We start from the raw sequence: 17204 nt of genomic DNA on the forward strand, positions 1-17204 counted from the left end.
TGAATAGTGGGTCCTCATGTCACACTGCCTGATTTGAATCCTGCCCTGCTGGCCCAAGCTATGTGCCTTTGAGCAAGTTACGTCACTCACCTATGTCTCAGTTTATCTGTAAAATCATATCTGCCTCACAGGTTTGTCGTGGGAAGTAGATGTAGTTAAAACAGTGCCTGCGAAACAGGCAGTTAAGACAAGTATTATCAGTCCTGGTAAGGAAGGAGTCCCTCTTTCCTCCCATCTTCTGGGTCTCTCCATCCTTCATCGTCAATGAAGACTTCTTCAGTGAAGCTTTCCCTCACTAGGCCAAATTCCCCAATTTCTGGCCCTCCACAGAACCATGTTCCTCTCCTTTTAATCGCTTTATTGACTTGCAGTTTTATATTTCCTGTATTTAGATGTGTATTCCCCATCTGGATTTGACTGAAATTGTTTGAATTGGTCACAACAACAGGTCAACCTATTGTTGAATAGGTCACATAGGCATGTGGTTCAAAACTTAAAACTGTATAAAAAGGTGCATTTATGAGTCTTACTCTTAGCCTGTTCTCAGTCCTCAGCCCCAGTTTTCCCTTGACCATCTGCCTCCTACAGGTAAACTTGTTGATTGTGAGTCCTTCCAGTATTTCTTTTGTCAATACAAGCAAGTAGATATTTTTTTCTCCCTTTTCTTTTCAAAAAGCAGCACACTATATCCACTCTCTTGCACCTCTGCTGTATTTAATTATCGCCGAGCAGCAGCATAGCACCTAGCAGGGAACTGAGGAAGAGAAAGACTATCCTGTAAGCCAAATTCAGGTACTCATTTAATAGTCTGTTATTGAAGCTTTCTATGCAAGTTTTTGTTCTGAGCACTGGGGATACAAAAATATTGCAGAGTTTCTGTCTGAGGAACTCATAGTCCATTTTGGAGGGCACTCAAGTCAGCAGAGAATGATGGTCTAGAAAGACAAATGATCTTCAGTCATCCCTGTACAGAGATGCTTCTCTATATCCTCTATTGGATGCTTTCTATACTTCCTATCCTTAGCACCACTTATTATAGTTGCAATTTTATATTTAAGAATTATATTACTGTAATTGAGACCGACCTGGAAGGTATTCCGGAATGCTATCTGAAAAAGTGGCCTCTAAAATGACTCATGAAAGAACGGTTAGAGTATCTAATATTCTCTCATTGCTTCCTTGTGCCAGGCAGTTCAAGGAAGGGAAAGTATTTGCAAATTCCTGGGAGCATGTGACACTGCAGGCATTTGGAGAGGACAGAATAATGGAAGATGATAAGGGAGAATCTGTTTTGTGTTTGCTTGTGTACAGCCTTAAAAGCATTCTCTTGAGATCTGGTTCTAGTCTGTAATTAATAAACGAATTCAGGGTTTGATGGAGGGTATAAAAAATAAAGATAGTTGTGGTATAGAAAAAAAGGAGGTGGTTGGTGAGCCACCTACTTGTAGGGGCCAGTGAAGTGGCATATTCAGTAGTAATTCAAATAAATGGACTAAAGCAATGAGGATGGGTAGAGGGGCTGGTTCAGGAATTATTTTTACAGGAATGGGTGGCCAGTGTGACTGTGACACATAGGTTATGTTTTGGGTTGATCCTCTGACCTGTTCACATCAACCTCCAGTAACCTACAATCCAGATAACTCTCACATTTCCATTCTTGATTTATTGTGTAATAGTGACTGCTAGGTGAGAAACAGAATAAAGGGAACGTCAGTCTGGAGGGGAAAAGGACTTCTACTTTTAGAGTTGCTGAGTTTGAGGAGCTGTGGGAGTGGAGAAGGCACTACATTTTGGTGCTATGTTAATAAAATCTTTTCATTAGAATTTAGTGGATACAAACTTAGTGAAGATTCTCTCCATCTCCACGCCCAAATCCCAAATATGGCTTACTTAAGCCATTCAAAATTTTGAAATGCATATGTTTATGAATTTTTGCCATAAGAGGATCATATTACAAATACTGTTCTGGAGATCAATATTTCATCCTTTCAAGAAGTCACTTTTCAAAAATACTGGTGATTCTATAATTAGCTTTGTAATGGCTACAGACTGTTCTATTGAAGAGATGTGTTCAACTTACCAAACTCTTCACCTCCTGATGCACATTCAGGATATTCCTAGTTTTTAAAATATTTACCAAATTTCTATGGTTAATATATAGAGTTTTTAACAAAGATTCTTAACAGGAATTTCTAGATCAATGAGAATGAAAAATTTAAATTGTTTCGATAATTCTAAATTGCCCTCTAAAAAGAATGTACAGATTATATTCTCTACTACCCCACCTCCTTTGCCTGCATAAAACAATAGCTAATATTTCTTATTGTATACAGTCATGCACCGCATAACATTTTGGTCAAGGATGGACACTATGTATGACAGTGGTCCCATAAGATTAGTACCAGAGAGCCTAGGTGAGTAGTAGGTTTGTGTAAGTACACTCTGCGATGTTCACTCGACGACAAAATCACCCAACAACGGGCCCTGTTGTTAAGCGATGCATGACTGTATTTTATTTGAGAATGATGCCAAACAAGATAATAGCATATCTCATCATTTAATCATTCTCAGATGCCTGTTGACTGAAAAAAAGTATGGGTAAATACTAATGAAGGAGTTTATTCAATAATCAAAGTGAGGAACTCCGGCTCTTGGAAACTTCAGCAGAATGCTCTCGTGGAACTGCTCCGAGGTCTACAGATCTGCATGCAGTTTACATACCTTTTCTCTTAGCAGTGTACATGCAGACAGGCTTATGGCTTATGCATCTAATGATCAAATATGTCAAAAGGGAGAGGGTACAGCTGATTTTTGTCTAGATTACACAGTGAAGTTAAGAATTTCTTGGTTACACATCAAACACGTTCTGGGATACCAACGTTATCTATGTGTGGACCGAGGCAAGGACTAGGGTCCTTAGTTTTCCTTCAGTCTCTAAGATGCGGCTGGGGATGTAGGCGCGAGTTACCGTTTATCTCTTCATGTGGCTGACTTCTCCAGCTGGCATCTTCAGTCATGAGGTGTGGGGTTGCAAAGTCATTTTGACACAGGCTCAAGATGGCCTGCACGGCTGCTTCACAGCACAGCAGGATTTTTATTACACTGACTTGAAGCCTATGTAGTTTGCTGGCAAGATTCAGCTGTTGGATCAGGGAGAGGGGTCCCAAAAGTTTGCTCATATGCCCTTTTTTCTTTTTAGAAATACTGTATATGTTTGAAGCCTCACCCGTCTTCCTTCACTACCAGAGGTAGCCACATTCCCAGGCCCCCGTGGGCATCATTTTCACAGAGCCCCGCCCTCACTCCAAGAGGCTAAACAGAATACAGCCCGGGCCGCGTCGGCCTTGGCTGGGCTCCGGCCGCTGAAAACTTACTCAGCTCAGTGCTGTCGATCAACAGCGAGGAGGGAAAGGCAAGGAGGTGCCCAAAGGCGATTTCAGTTTCGTCTCCTCGCGGTGAGTCGTAGCCACCGGGGTCCGATCGCCGAGATGGGCGTGGCCGCGTGACGTCACAGAGCTGGCCCGTGGCCAGAACTCAAACTTTGATGAAGGCGCCGGGGTCCAAGTCGGACGAGAAGCGTCCCTAGCGACAGCCAGAGACGGGGCTTCGGGGTCGCCGCACCCGAATGCGAATCGTTTTGGAAATGAATTCAGCCGTTGGTAGCTGCCAGTGGAGACTTGAGGCGCTCAGCATCCGATGGGTCGAGGTCTGTGCGTGGCTGCGGAGCGAGGGGCCTGTGAGGCCACTGAAGGGCGGTTCTGGGAGTTTCTTTGGGTTCAGTCTCTGGGGAGTCTTGGCTTGGATAATCTGCCGTTTGGCGGTCAGATTAAGCACGTGAAGAGATTAACGACTGAGGGTCGGACTGTCGGCATTTGTTGTTGGTGTGGGTGATTCTGCTTGTGGGGTCAGTAATTAACAACTGGAGGGGTCGATGGGTATCGGTAAACGCAGTGTCTTGTTCAGGTTCGCGACTCGCTGTGGGGCTCAGACATGGAGAAGCCTGAGGAATAGGGTGTTAATGAACAAGTTTTCCTAGTGCAGATTTTTTTTTTAGTGAGGAAGATTGGCCCTGAACTATCTGTTGCCAATATTCCTCTTTTTTTTTTTCCTCCCCAAAGCCCCAATGCATAGTTGTATCTCCCAGTTGTAGGTCATTCTAGTTCTACGTGGGACGCACCCGCAGCATGGCTTCATGAGCCGTGTGTAGGTTCTCACTGAGGATCCGAATTGGCAAACCCTGGGTTGCTGAAGAAGAGGGCATGAATTTAACCACTTGCCCTGGGCCGGTCCCCCTAGTGCAGATTTCGCATTTAACTTGAAGTCATTTTTTTTTTTTTATTTTTGTTTTAGGAGGAGGCCAGTGTATGTCTGTGGAGAGGCATGAGGCTGAAGGTTTGGAGAACGTGTGTCCCTGGAGAGTAGGTAGGTTGCGTCTCAGATGTTGACTGCTGGGAACAGACGATGATACCTTCATCCAGCTGATCCGAATTCACTTCACTCCTTCAAGCCCGTGTCTTCCTCAAGGTACTAATTAAAAACACTTGTCACATACAGTCTAGTCATTATCTTCTTAAAGTAGTTAGCTATGGTCTATGTTATAAAAGATGTGTTTTGTTTTTCTTGCCTCCAGGTTGACTCCATGTTTTCTTGGCTATTTCCTTTTGTGTTTCTTCTGCAGAAGTAAAAACATCTCCATTGCCCTAAGCTCTGATCAGTGAAAACCATTGCATGTGTGTGTGTGTTTTAAATCTTTTTGTGCTATTTTCTTATTTGGAGTGATCTGTATAACATAGGTATCAGTTGATTTTATCACTTAATTTCTAATTATAAATATATGTCCATGGTGTAAAATGATTACACATTTCCTTAATGGCGGCAATAGTGTCACATCAGGTGCGTGAACTAGTGACAAGGTGACTAGAGTCACATTAAATGTGTACATTAATTCGGATAACTTGACATATATTCAGATATAGTTTTTTGCAACACCTTGGGATTTTCTGCTTATTCGGGTTTTCCCACCCAAGGCCAGGATTTGTTGTGTCTTTTCGTGTATGTCTCAGACATTTCTGGTTATACTTATTCGTAGGTAGTTTATACTCCTTTGCAATTAGAAGTAGTGCCTTTTAGAAAAATTCCCTACTTCTAAACTTTGCACTCTAATGGAGCAATTGAATTGCTCTTGGTATTACTGAAAGTGAAAGTTTCAGTGGATTTCTTTACATTTTCTAGGTGAGCAGTTTTAGTATCTGCCAATAATTTTGGCTCAAGAGTGTGTGGCATGAACAAAGCTGTCTTTTTAAGTGTTTTCCCCCCTCAGCCATGTGCCTTGAACAAGTCTTTCCAGGGGATGTTGTGAAATTAAGTGAACTAATGTATCTAAACATGTATAGCATCTACCAGGATACAAATTTCTATGAACTGCTTTATCTGCTTCTCACTAGTTTTGCTATTTAAAATTTTGTATATTATTCAGTGTATTAGTTTTCTATTGCTGTGTGATAAATTACCACAAAGTTAGTGGTTTAGAACGGCACACATTTGTCATCTCACAGTTTGTATAGGTCAGAGGTCCAGGCACATTTCACCAGGGACTTCTGCTCTCAGTGTCACAAGGCTGTAATCGTGATGTCAGCCAGACTGCGTTCTCATTTGGAGGCTCAGCTGGGGAAGAATTTGCTTCCAAAGTCACTCAGGTTGTTGGGAGAGTTCCTTGCTGCGGGTCCTGGCTTTTTGATGGCCATCAGCTGGTAGGCCAACCTCAGGTCCTGGAGGCCTCCTATATTCCTCCTCACATGGCCACCTCTGTGGGCAGTTCAGAACATAGCTGTTTGCTTCTGAGAGACCAGCAAGACAGAATCACATTCCACTCTGCTAAGACACGGTCTTCTATAATGTAACATAATCATGGGAGTGATGTCACATCACCTTTGGTGTATTCTGTTGGCTAGAAGTAAGTCACAAATCCAGCCCACACTCAAGGGGAGAGGATTATACAGGTGTGACAACCGGAAACCAGAAATCATGGGGCCATCTTAAAATTCTGCCTACATGTTAAGTTTAAAGTATTTTCTAATTTCCACTTTCTTCTTTGACTCGTATGTTATTTAATGAGTTTAATAATTTTCAAATATATGAGGATTTTGCAGTTTTGTTTCTGTTATTGATTTTTAGCTTAATTGCATGACATTTGGAGCACATGCTTTGTATTATTTCAGTCCTTTGAAATGAATGGAGACTTGCCTTCTGACCAAATATATGATTGACTTTTGTAAAAGTTTCATATGTACTAGAAAAGTGTGTGTGTGTATCTTCTGGAGTGCCGGCTCTGTTCATGACCCTTAAGTCATGTTTACTCTTCACATTGCTAACGTATTCTTCATTCTTCTTAATTTTTGGTCTGCTTTTAGTCTTTCAGTGAGGAAGAGAGATATATTAAATTTTCTTACCTAAATGTGAAGTTTCAATTTCTCCTTGTAGTTTTGTTGATTTTTGTTTTATATATTTTAAATTCATGCAGTTAATTGTTAGATGGTTCTGGTGAGAACATTTTATCATTAAGAAATACTCCTCTATTCTATTAATTATTTTTTTCTCTTGAAGTCCTCTCTGTCCGTTAATGTTTTCACATTATATCTTTTACAGTCCTTTCAATCTTTCTTTATTCTTATGTATTAGATGTAGAAATATTGAGAGGTTAAAAATGGTTTTATCTTCCCACAGAGATTTTTTTCCTCTGCTTCTCCCAGGTGCTAATGGTTGCTAGCAATCAAAATTCATATTTCTTTAAGGGGTTGAGAATTTTCTGGCTCACTCACTAATTTTGAGATTGCACTACAGTCCACCTTTATTTTTAGGGCACTGTCTTCAGGATCTCAAGTCAAAGAGCCAGAGTTTTCAGGGCCCCTGAGCTTGGTAGATCCTGGACTCTTAGCTTGTATTCCTCTAACCCTGTTTTGGTGTCACAAGCACAGCCCAGTATCTAAACCACCTCCTCTGTTATTGACCGGGACCCTGTGGGGAGAGTGGCCCCAAGTGGAAGAGTCACTTCTCTGGATTTGAGGTTTTCCCAGATCTCAGCCCACTACTTTCAAAGGTGAATACTTGGTTCATTTATTTTTAATATCACTTCTAATAAATATTTAAAAGCTAAATTTCCTTCCCACACTCCAGTATAACATAGGTTTACATATATTGTGCTTTCGTTGCCATTTAATACTAAATAATTCAGAGTTTTCATTTATATTGCCTTTTTAATTTGAAGGTTTTTAATGTGATTTTTTTCTACATATGCAGGTTTTTGTTTCTGTTCCAATTAATTTGTTGAGTTTCTCATTCCTGTTGATTTCTAGTTTTGGTGCATTGTGGTCAAGGAGTAAGCTTCTTTGATATTAATTTTTGAAATTTGTGAAAATGTCTTTCTATGGCCTACTTTGCTCTATAAAGATTTACATTTTTATGTTTGCATGTGTGTATATTCTGGAAAGGCAGATGCCCTTTCTAGGGCAACAGGAGTTTTTCTATTGAAGTGAATGTGCATAATGCCAAGAAATCATCAGGAAATTCTACCCATTGCTTGTAGGAGGGACATGAGGGCTCATGGATAGGGAGCACTGAAATTTGGATATGGCCAAGATGTTGCATCCCTGTCATCCTTCCCATGAATAGTCCTTAAATAATTGTATAGTTACAGTTTTATAGTCTTTAATAGTCCTATCAATAGTTTTACACCTTTTTTCTTGGTTTGGCGCTATAAGGAGGCAGATCTGATAGCCCTGGTGCTTAGAGGAAAGTGATTCTAGGTTGGAGATCAAGGGGGAATGCATGTACCCAGAAATCAAAGGACAGTTGCTGCAGAGTTCTATGGGTTTGAGGATTTAGAAAAGATATGGCCAGAAGGAGTGGAAGCAAAAACTCAAGGTAATTCGGCAGAGTTAATGACCTTATCATGTGAGCCTTTCTGACTCCTTGTTTTTCTTTGATTTTCTGCTTTGGAGTGAGTGTTGGGGCATGCTCCTTTTCCATTTCTCTGTTTGTGGAAGAAGGTTGCTCCGTGTGTGCACGCGCACACACACACATGCATTGAGTTCTAAGGGCTGTTTCCAGAAGTCCCGTTATTCCCTATGGCTGTATGCTACCTTCTGGTGTGATATTGTGGATAATAAACTTTTCAGGCAGTTCTGCAGAGGACTGAACTTTGATTGTGATGTTATCTGGTTAAGAAAGTACAATAGTGGTTAAAGTGGTGAGCTTTGGAGAGAAAAAGGCCTTGGTTTGAATTCCAGCTCTGCCTCTTAGAAAGTGTGTGACCCTGGACAGGATGCTTTATCGCCAGATGTTAAGTCTTGACTTTCCATTGTTTAAAAATGGGTCTAGTGATTTGGTAGTTCTAGGTTGGTGGTGAGGGTTAAATAAGAAAATGTTTATGAAAAGTGATTTATTTAGCATGTTAATCTTCGTACTGTTTGCACTGCCTTGAGATCTAAACATTGCGGTTTTCTAAAGGAAACTTTTAAGTATTGGGGTTTTATGTTAGAGGACACCTATATTGGTTTTCTATTGGTTCTGTAATAAATTAACATAAACTTAATGGCCTAAAACATCACCAGCTTATTATATTACAGTTCCACAGGGTAGAAGTTCAACACGGGTCTCACTGGGCTAAAATCAAGGTATCTGCGGGAGTGTCCTCTTTTCTGGATGTTCCAGAGGAAAGTCTGTTTCTTTGCCTTTTCAGGCTTCTAGAGGCCATCCACACTCCTAAGCTCCAGGCTCCCTTTCCCCCCATCTTCAAAGCCAGCAATGGTGTGGAGTTCTTGTCACATCCCAACTCTTTGGTATCTTCTGCCTCCGTTTTCTGGTTGTAAGGACCCTGCGATTACCTTGGGTCCACCTGAATAATCCAGGAAATCTCCCTGTTTTTAGGTCAGCTGATGAACAGCTGTCATTTCATCAGCAATCATAATTCCCCTTTCTGTGTGATGTAACATACTCACAGGCTCCTGGGATTAGAATGTGGGTATCTTTGATTCTGCCTACCACAGCCCCTATAGCAACACTGACAAAATGTGTGGCCCAAGGGAATGTACCACTTAAAGTGAATTTGCTTTTGAGTCCTTAGAGTCAAATGAAGTAAGGAGAAGACAGTTCCAGGACCAGGAGAGCATCATTTTTGGGGATACTGTTAACTTGAATTGTAAGATCTATGACCAGAATTTCAGCGGCAATCTAGAAGGGTAAAATCACAGAGATCCCAGTTACTGGCCGTTTTCTCAGAATGGAATAAAATGACCAAGGTCCAGGTGAGTTTTACATATTTAATTATCCCCCCTCTCTTTTATGATGTGTTGATGGAGCCTTATAAAAATGGATTTGATTAATTGGAAAAGTACACATTGATAAAGGCCTGAATCTGGAGAAAAATAAATCAACCGTAAAGTCAATATCAGGGCATACTTGGAATGGTGGAAAGGCAGGTCATAGAATCTGCTTAGAATTTTAAAAGTCAGAATACTAATACAAAACTGTAAGACCTGATGGGTTATTTATATTGAGCTACCAGATTATCTCCAACATTTTTGGCAGGCAGTTCCAGCAGGAGAAACACAAAATGTTAAATGATTTGCATTTTTGTACAGAGAAAGTGAATCATTTCCCTGGGAAAGTAAGATTGGCACTGAGCTAACATCTGTTGCCAATCTTCCTCTTCTTTTTTTTCCCTCCCCAAAGCCCCAGGACACAGTTGTAGATCCAAGTTGTAGGTCATTCTAGTTCTATGTGGGATGCTGCCTCTGCATGGCTTGATGAGTGGTGTGTAGGTCAGCGCCCAGGATCTGAACCAGTGAATCCCAGGCCACCGAAGTGGAGTGCACAAACTTAACCACTCAGCCGTGGGGCCAGCCCCTAATACATTTCTTGATGGCCCTTCCTACAGTGGGCAGTGGCTTCAATAGCAGCTTTCTGGTGTATGTAAGAAGAGGTTTCCTGTAGCTGTTTCTCTATTTCCCATATGTGTGTGTGTGTGTGTGTGTGCAGTGTGTTCATACTTTCTTATTGGGGCATAACATACATATAGTATGTGAATTTTTATAGATTTGTACACCCGTGTAATTACCATGCATGCCAAGATCAACATTTATTGAACCTAAGTTGTTTCTTTTTAAAAAAATTTTATTGGGGTCATATTGGCTTCAAGATTGTGTAAATTTCAGGTGTACATCACTATATTTGAGTTTCTGTGTAGACTGCATTGTATTTACCACAAAAAGTCCAGTTATTTTTGAAGAAGAAGATTAGCCCTGAGCTAACATCTGTGCCCATCCTCTATTTTATGTGGGACGCCTGCCACAGCATGGCTTGACAAGCAGTGTGTAGGTCTGCACCTGGGATCTGAACCGCCAAACCCAGGGCCGCTGAAGCAGAACGTGTGAACTTAACCGCTGCACCACCAGGCCAGTCCCCCAAAAGTCCAGTTTTTATCTGCCACCATACGTATGTGCCCCTTTACCCCTTTCACCTTTCCCCATCCCCTTCCCTTTTGGTAACCACCAATCTGTTCATATTGTGTTTGTCTTTCTCTGTGTGACTTACTGTGCTGAGCGTAATACTATGGTTATTGCTATAGAGTTTCTTCAATACCCTTCTGGTATTGTGGCTTTTTTTCAGATGTAAAACCTAAGTTAGGGACAAATGGATGGTTTCAATGACCTCTCAGACCATTTTGCTGAACTGGATTTTCAGTACAGACCTACCAGTAGAGTTTAAAGTCACATTCTCTGCTAAAGACTCGGGATGTAGGGACCTGCGATATCTTTTTAACTGCATCCTGGTCTTAGGTAATGCAGTATTCTTCCCAAATTATTCAAAGCCAGTTTTTATCTACCTCCCTGTATTAGTTTCCTGTGGGCACCATAATAAATTACCACAAACTAGGTGGTTAAAACAACAGCAATGTATTCCCCTCACGGTTCTGGAGCCCAGAAGTCTGAAATCTAGTTGTCAGTAGGGCTGTGCTCCCTGCAGAGCTCTAGGGGAAATTTCCTCCCTTGCCTCTTCCAGCTTCTGGTGGCTGTCTGCATCCTTTAGCTTGTGGCCCCATCACTCCAGTCTTTGCCTCTGTCTTCACGTTACCTTCTCTGCTTCTGTTTATCTATCTCCTTTTGCCTGTCTCTTATAAGAATACTTGTCATTGGATTTAGGGCCTGCCCAGACTATCCAGGATTATCGTCTCATTTTAATTACATCTGCAAAGACGCTTTATCCAAATGAGGTATCAATCACAGATTCTGGGGATCAGGAAGTGGACATATCTTTTAGGGGGCCACCATTCTAACCTACTACATTCCCTTTTTCTCATCTTTTGTTGTTAAATGAGTAATATACAAATCATTTGTTTGTGAATATACAGAACAATATGGAAATGAATAGAACAAATAAAGTTGCCCTTTCAAATCCTTCTCTACTCATCGCTTAAGAGAGAAAATAATTCTTAATGGTTTACTCTGTTTTTAGTAACATCTATATTCACATATGTACATGTACGCATTTATGTACATATACACACATATCTATTGTGAAAATCTTTTTCCATTACTGAGATCATAGTAAACAGATTGTTACTTGGTTTATTCCAATAGTAACCTGTCCTGGAGAGCTTTCCATTCAAACATATATGGATCTACCTTATCGCATTTAAGGATTGTGTGATATTTTCTAGCATGGATATGCCTTAATTATGTACTCTGTTCATGTAAAAGTATATTTTAATGGTTCACATTTCTTTTTTACTATTGTAAACAATGAAGCCATAAAATTTCTTTAAAACACATCATTCTGGATATATGTAAAAGCTTTTTAAGTTAGATTCTTAAAGGTAAAATCTATGAGTCAAATGGTACCTGGAGTTAAATTTTTTGTGGTTGCTCCAAAATTGCCATTCTAAAAGTCTTCAACACTCCTTCACAGAGTTTATGAAAGTCCCTGTTTTTCCCACATCCTTGCCATTATTTAATATCATAGTTTTTAAATCTCACAAATCTGAGCAATAAAAGCGATGCCATTCTTTAAGGTTATAGAGTCTAGTGTTTCATTTAAGAGCACAAACTCTCTCGCCAGGTTTACTCATTCATATTTTGCACTGGTCTTTAATTACTTTCTGTGATCTTATTCTGATTATTTAATCTCTCTGCAGGCCTGTCCTTATCTGAAAAATGGGAACTATAATGGAATTGATGTGAAAGGATTATTGTGAAGATTAATATATATCAGAGTTTTTCAACCTCAACACTGTTGACTTTTTTGACTAAATAATTGTTTGTTGTGGGATGGGTGTCCTGTGCATCATAGAATGTCTAGCAATGTCTCTGGCCACTACTCGTTAGATTTCAGTAGCTTCCCCATCCCCCAGTTATGACAACCTAAAATGTCTACAGACATTGCCATGTGTCCACTGTTCCAAAATAATCACCCCTAGTTGAGAACCACTGATATATGTATATACTTACATAAGATATATCTATCTTAGAACACTGCACGTCGTTTAATAAGTGCTATCAGAATTAGTTTTACTATTATTGTTACTTGCATTATTACTGGTGATTTTGAACTTATTTTAATGTATTTATTAGCCATTTGTATTCTGTGAATTGCCCAATCAAATCCTTTGTGCCGATTTTTTTTTTTTTTTCTGATCTCTAGGAAAAAAATAGTGTCAGGGATATTAATCTTCATCTTTGTTTTGCAAGACATTTTCTACTTGGTTATTGTCAGTGTCATTTTGCATGTTGATCTTTATCCAGACCCAACATATTTCCAAAGATAGACCATGTTTCTGAGCCATAAAACAAATCTCAAGAAATGTAAAAGGATTCAGATCTACCAGCTTGATAATTGACTTTCTATTTTTCCAAGCTATTCTTCGTTTCCTTTTTTCCCTTCTTCTGCCTTCTTTTGTATTAATTAATTTGATTACCTTTTATCTTCATCATTGGCCTATTAACTACACGTTTGTTTTCTTTTGTGGTTGATAGACTGTGATGTTAACTATACACCTTATATCTTCAAGTAATATTCTATCACGTCATTCATATTATAAGAACCTTACAACAGTGTGCTTCCATTTCTTCTGTCCCAGCCTTTGTGCTATTGTTGTCATATATTTTACTTCTTTTTATTTTAGAAATCCCACAATACATTTTTATTATTGCTTTAAACAATCAATTACCTTCTAAAGGTATATAGAAAGATAAACATTTTATATTTACTCACGTTTTTCATTTCTGCAGCCTTTCATTTGAGTAGGTCTAGATTTCCCTTTGAAGGACGTCCTTTAATGTTTTTGCTAGTACATGCCTGCTGCTGATGAATTCCTTTAACTTTTGCACATCTGAAGAAGATTCTATTTTGACTTCATTTTTGAAAGGTATTTTCACTGGGTATGGAATTCTAGGTTGGCACTTTTCTTCTTTCAATACTGTAAAGATGTTTTTCCACTGCCTTCTGATTTGTATCGCTTACAGGAAAAGTCTCCAGTCATCCGATTTGTTCTTGTGTATGTAGTAAATTTATTTTCTCTGGCTGTTTAAAAATTTTCCTCTTTTTTCAGTTTCCTATTGAATAGTTCCTATTGCTATATCTTCAAGTTCACTAATCTTTTCTTCTTCAGTGTCTAATCTGCTGTTAATCACATCCAGTGAGTATATTGCTCATCTTAGACTTCTTTTTCATTTCTAGAGTTGGAATTGGGTCTATTTTATACCTTCCATATTACTCCTTATCTTGTCTTGCTTTCCTCTACCTTCTTAAATGTATGTATGTATAACATTTGTTTTAATATTCTTGTCTATTAATTCTAGTATATCTGTCATTTCTGGTTTTGTTTCTTTTGATCCTTGCTCTTCATATGGGTCATATTTTCTCTCTTTTCATATCTAGTAATTTTTGATTGGGTACCAGGCCTTATAACTTTTTTATTATTGAGTAATGGCCTTTTTTAAATTCCTTCAAATATTTTGGAGTTTTGTTTTTGAATGCAATATAATTTGCTGTACCAACATTTCTCAGTAGGAGGGTATGGGTACTACTGGCATTTTGAGCTTGACAATTCTTCCTGTTGTGACTGTCATGTGCTTTACAGGATATATAGCATTCTTGGTCCACGACTATTAAATACCATAGGGCCCCAGTCAGTGTGACAATCTGAAATATCCTCACAAATTTCCATATCCTCCTTGATAGACCACCTAAAGTCTGAATTCCTACTTGTTTATTTTTTCTTTTGTTTCCCTTGTCCGTGTAGACATTGTATTCAAAAAGATCCTTCTAAGACCGATGTCAGTATACTGCTGATGTTTTCTTCTAGTTTTATGGTTTCATGTCTTACTTTCAAGTCTTTAATCTATTTTGAGTTAATTATTGTGTATGTCTCTGGCCTAATTTTATTTTTTAAAATTATTTTATTATTTTCCTTTAAGATTGGCACCTTAGCTAATGACCGTTGCCAATCTATCTTGTTTTTTTTCCCTCCTTCTTCTCCCCAAAGCCCCCCAGTACATAGTTGTATATTCTAGTTGTGCGTGCCTCTGGCTGTGCTATGTGGGATGCCGCCTCATCATGGCTTGATGAGCAGTGCCATGTCTGTGCCCAAGATCTGAACTGGAGAAACCCTGGGCCACTGAAACAGAGTGCACAAACTTAACCACTTGGCCATGGGGCAGCCCCCCTGGCCTAATTTTAAAATCTACATGGATGATCCTATTTCTTGTTTTTATTTGAGAATAATTTCAGCTACATAGAAACTCTCCTGAAGAGATTCTATCTAGTCATTTCTCTCTAGGTAATATTTTTATACAGATGACCCCCAAATTTGTCCTCTTGATCAACACTTTGGCTTTTTATACAGTTGAAAACTTCCACTGAGAGAACCCTAATAAATGTGATAATGGAAAGATATACCTCATTAAATATTGGTGGCTCTTAGTAGGTTGAATTGTGGTGAGCTTGACTTCAAAATCATCAATAAGTTCACATAGGAAATAAATTTTAGGAAGGCAGTTAAGTCAGGTCCCTAAGACCACCCTCACATTTGTTTATTCTCTAAAAGGACTCATAAAACTCATAAAAGCTGCTATACTTATGGTTACAGTTTATTATAGTGAAAAGCTATAGGTTGAAATTAGCAAATGTAAAGGGTGCATAGGACAGCGTCCAGAAGAAAATGGCGCATACTTCCAGTTTCCCTTTCTCAGTGGGCTTGTATAGACAGTGCTTAATTCTTCCAGCAATCATGTGACAACACATATGGAGTACTGGCAGCCAGGGAAGCTCACCTGAGCCTTTTTGCCCAGGGTTTTTACTGGGGGTTAGTTATGTGGGCCTGGACTAACCACATGACTCAACTGAACTTCTGACACTCCAGCCTCCTAAAGGTCAGAGTGATACAGCACGGCCCAGAGCCCCAGGCAGACGAAAGCAGGTGTTCACCAAGAGTCGCATTGCTACCTTAAACTATATGGCATGGCCCCAACCCCAGGTATACAAAAATGCTCTTATAAGAGGCTAGAGGTTACCTCCCAGGTACCAGACAAGGGCCAGTCCTTTCTTTGGAACGTGCAGGGTTTGAATACCCCAAACCTGGTAAGTCAACCCTTTATTACACAGCAGTGAATAAAGCAAGGTTTTCAGCAACATTCTGCCTCATAATTTTTCAGAAATAAGAAATGTGTATTGGTACACTAAATGCCAAAGCTGGCATGGCATAGTTTCTCTGACAAGCATACCCTGGGAGATAGTGATGATGAGAGCTGAGCATTAGGCTGGTTTTACAGTAGCCATGGGGGCGACTTCTTTGGTCATCATGGTAGTGCATGCATTTTGGGTTTACCTTGACCTTTTCCATACATTGTACTAAAGCATCCACTTAAGTTTTTTCATTTGTACCAGTCCTTCAAATTTGTACTCAGAAAAAAAAAAGATGGAAAGATCCAAAGTTATACTAGGATACTAACACCATTGACAATACGCAATCTTGTGGGAAGAGGGCCCTGGGTGATAAGAAAAATCTCACAAATGTCACCCTATTTTTTATGTAGGAGTAATTAGGTTACAAGTCACTGCTCCCCACTCATTCATTTGAAACTTTGTGCTTGCTTGAAGAGGACAAATGACTGATGCAAGTTCCTCAGGAGCCTGGAGAAGGAACCCCCATGGAACTTTGTTTCCAGTCTCTGAGGAGAGCACATGGCTGGCTGATGGTAGAATCCTTGAGGGTGTGTGATGAAGATGATTCTGAGACTGTGGGCAGAAACTGAAAACTGCAGCCAAATGTTTCCTTTGCAGCAAGAAGAGAAAGACAGGAAAAAGCAAGTCCCTTCTCCATATTCCTTCTGCCTGCCCATTCTCTCTAGTGCTCCATATTGGCAAAACCTAACATGAAGGCAGCCAGCAAAAGATAATGTGGTTTGCAATACCAGCCCCAGAATTACAAAGCAGACAATGGAAGAGTAGGTTGAGAGATGGGAGACAATAGCTGTAGTAACTAGCACAGCAACCTTCTTTAATTGTGAGTAGCTATGATGCGTGCCTCCCCCAATTTACAAATATTACAGTCTACTTATAGATGAGTGCAGAATGAAAATATATTTGTGAATAGGATGATGCTTATTCAAACAATCCTTGAATATTTGTTGTGTATAAGAAAATATGTTAGTAAAGTTATTAGTCATGATGTGTGTGTGTGTGTGTGTTCTTCAGTAACTTTAATGGGACATATGACACGAAACATCACTATGGTTTATGACCCCAGAATCTATCACTCTAACCATTTTTGTATGTTTTTATGTAGTATAAATAGCGTCATGTGTTATTTTAGGGACAAATATACAGTCTAAAATCATGTGAATAAGTGGTATTTCAGATCACTGGGGAAAGGGAAGATCCTTAAGGGGTGCTGGGATTATTGATTATTGATCTGGAAAAAAAATTAGATCCCTACCTCATGTCATATATCAGGATCCATTCTCAATAGATCAAAGACCTAAATTTGAAAGATAAAACTTAAAGATCACAATTTTGGGGAGATGACTGGATTCTGAACATTTCAAAAGGCCTCTTCCCACTGGCTTCCAACCCTGACTTCCTCATATTTCCAGTAATTGACCCGTGGAAGTGCCCCAGTAACTGACCACAAGGACTTTCCCTTCACTGGC

At 39.6% G+C, this 17204-nt stretch overlaps 1 long non-coding RNA gene across 3 annotated transcripts; it reads left to right on the top strand.

The window, feature by feature from the left end:
- Positions 1 to 3515: 3515 nt before the first annotated feature.
- LOC106825283 (uncharacterized) lies at positions 3516 to 16723 on the top strand. 3 transcript variants are annotated; one of them, XR_011498716.1, is made up of 5 exons: positions 3516 to 3706; positions 4351 to 4524; positions 9115 to 9302; positions 10351 to 10451; positions 16089 to 16723. It is a non-coding gene; the product is annotated as an uncharacterized lncRNA (long non-coding RNA). The 3 variants fall into 3 exon arrangements; XR_001396603.3 differs by lacking the exon at positions 10351 to 10451 and having other exon boundaries at positions 3544 to 3706; positions 16089 to 16722; XR_011498717.1 differs by lacking the exon at positions 10351 to 10451 and having other exon boundaries at positions 3544 to 3706; positions 9122 to 9302; positions 16089 to 16722.
- Positions 16724 to 17204: the final 481 nt, after the last annotated feature.

The sequence above is a fragment of the Equus asinus genome, chromosome 26, assembly GCF_041296235.1.
Source record: "Equus asinus isolate D_3611 breed Donkey chromosome 26, EquAss-T2T_v2, whole genome shotgun sequence".
Taxonomy (NCBI): domain Eukaryota; kingdom Metazoa; phylum Chordata; class Mammalia; order Perissodactyla; family Equidae; genus Equus; species Equus asinus.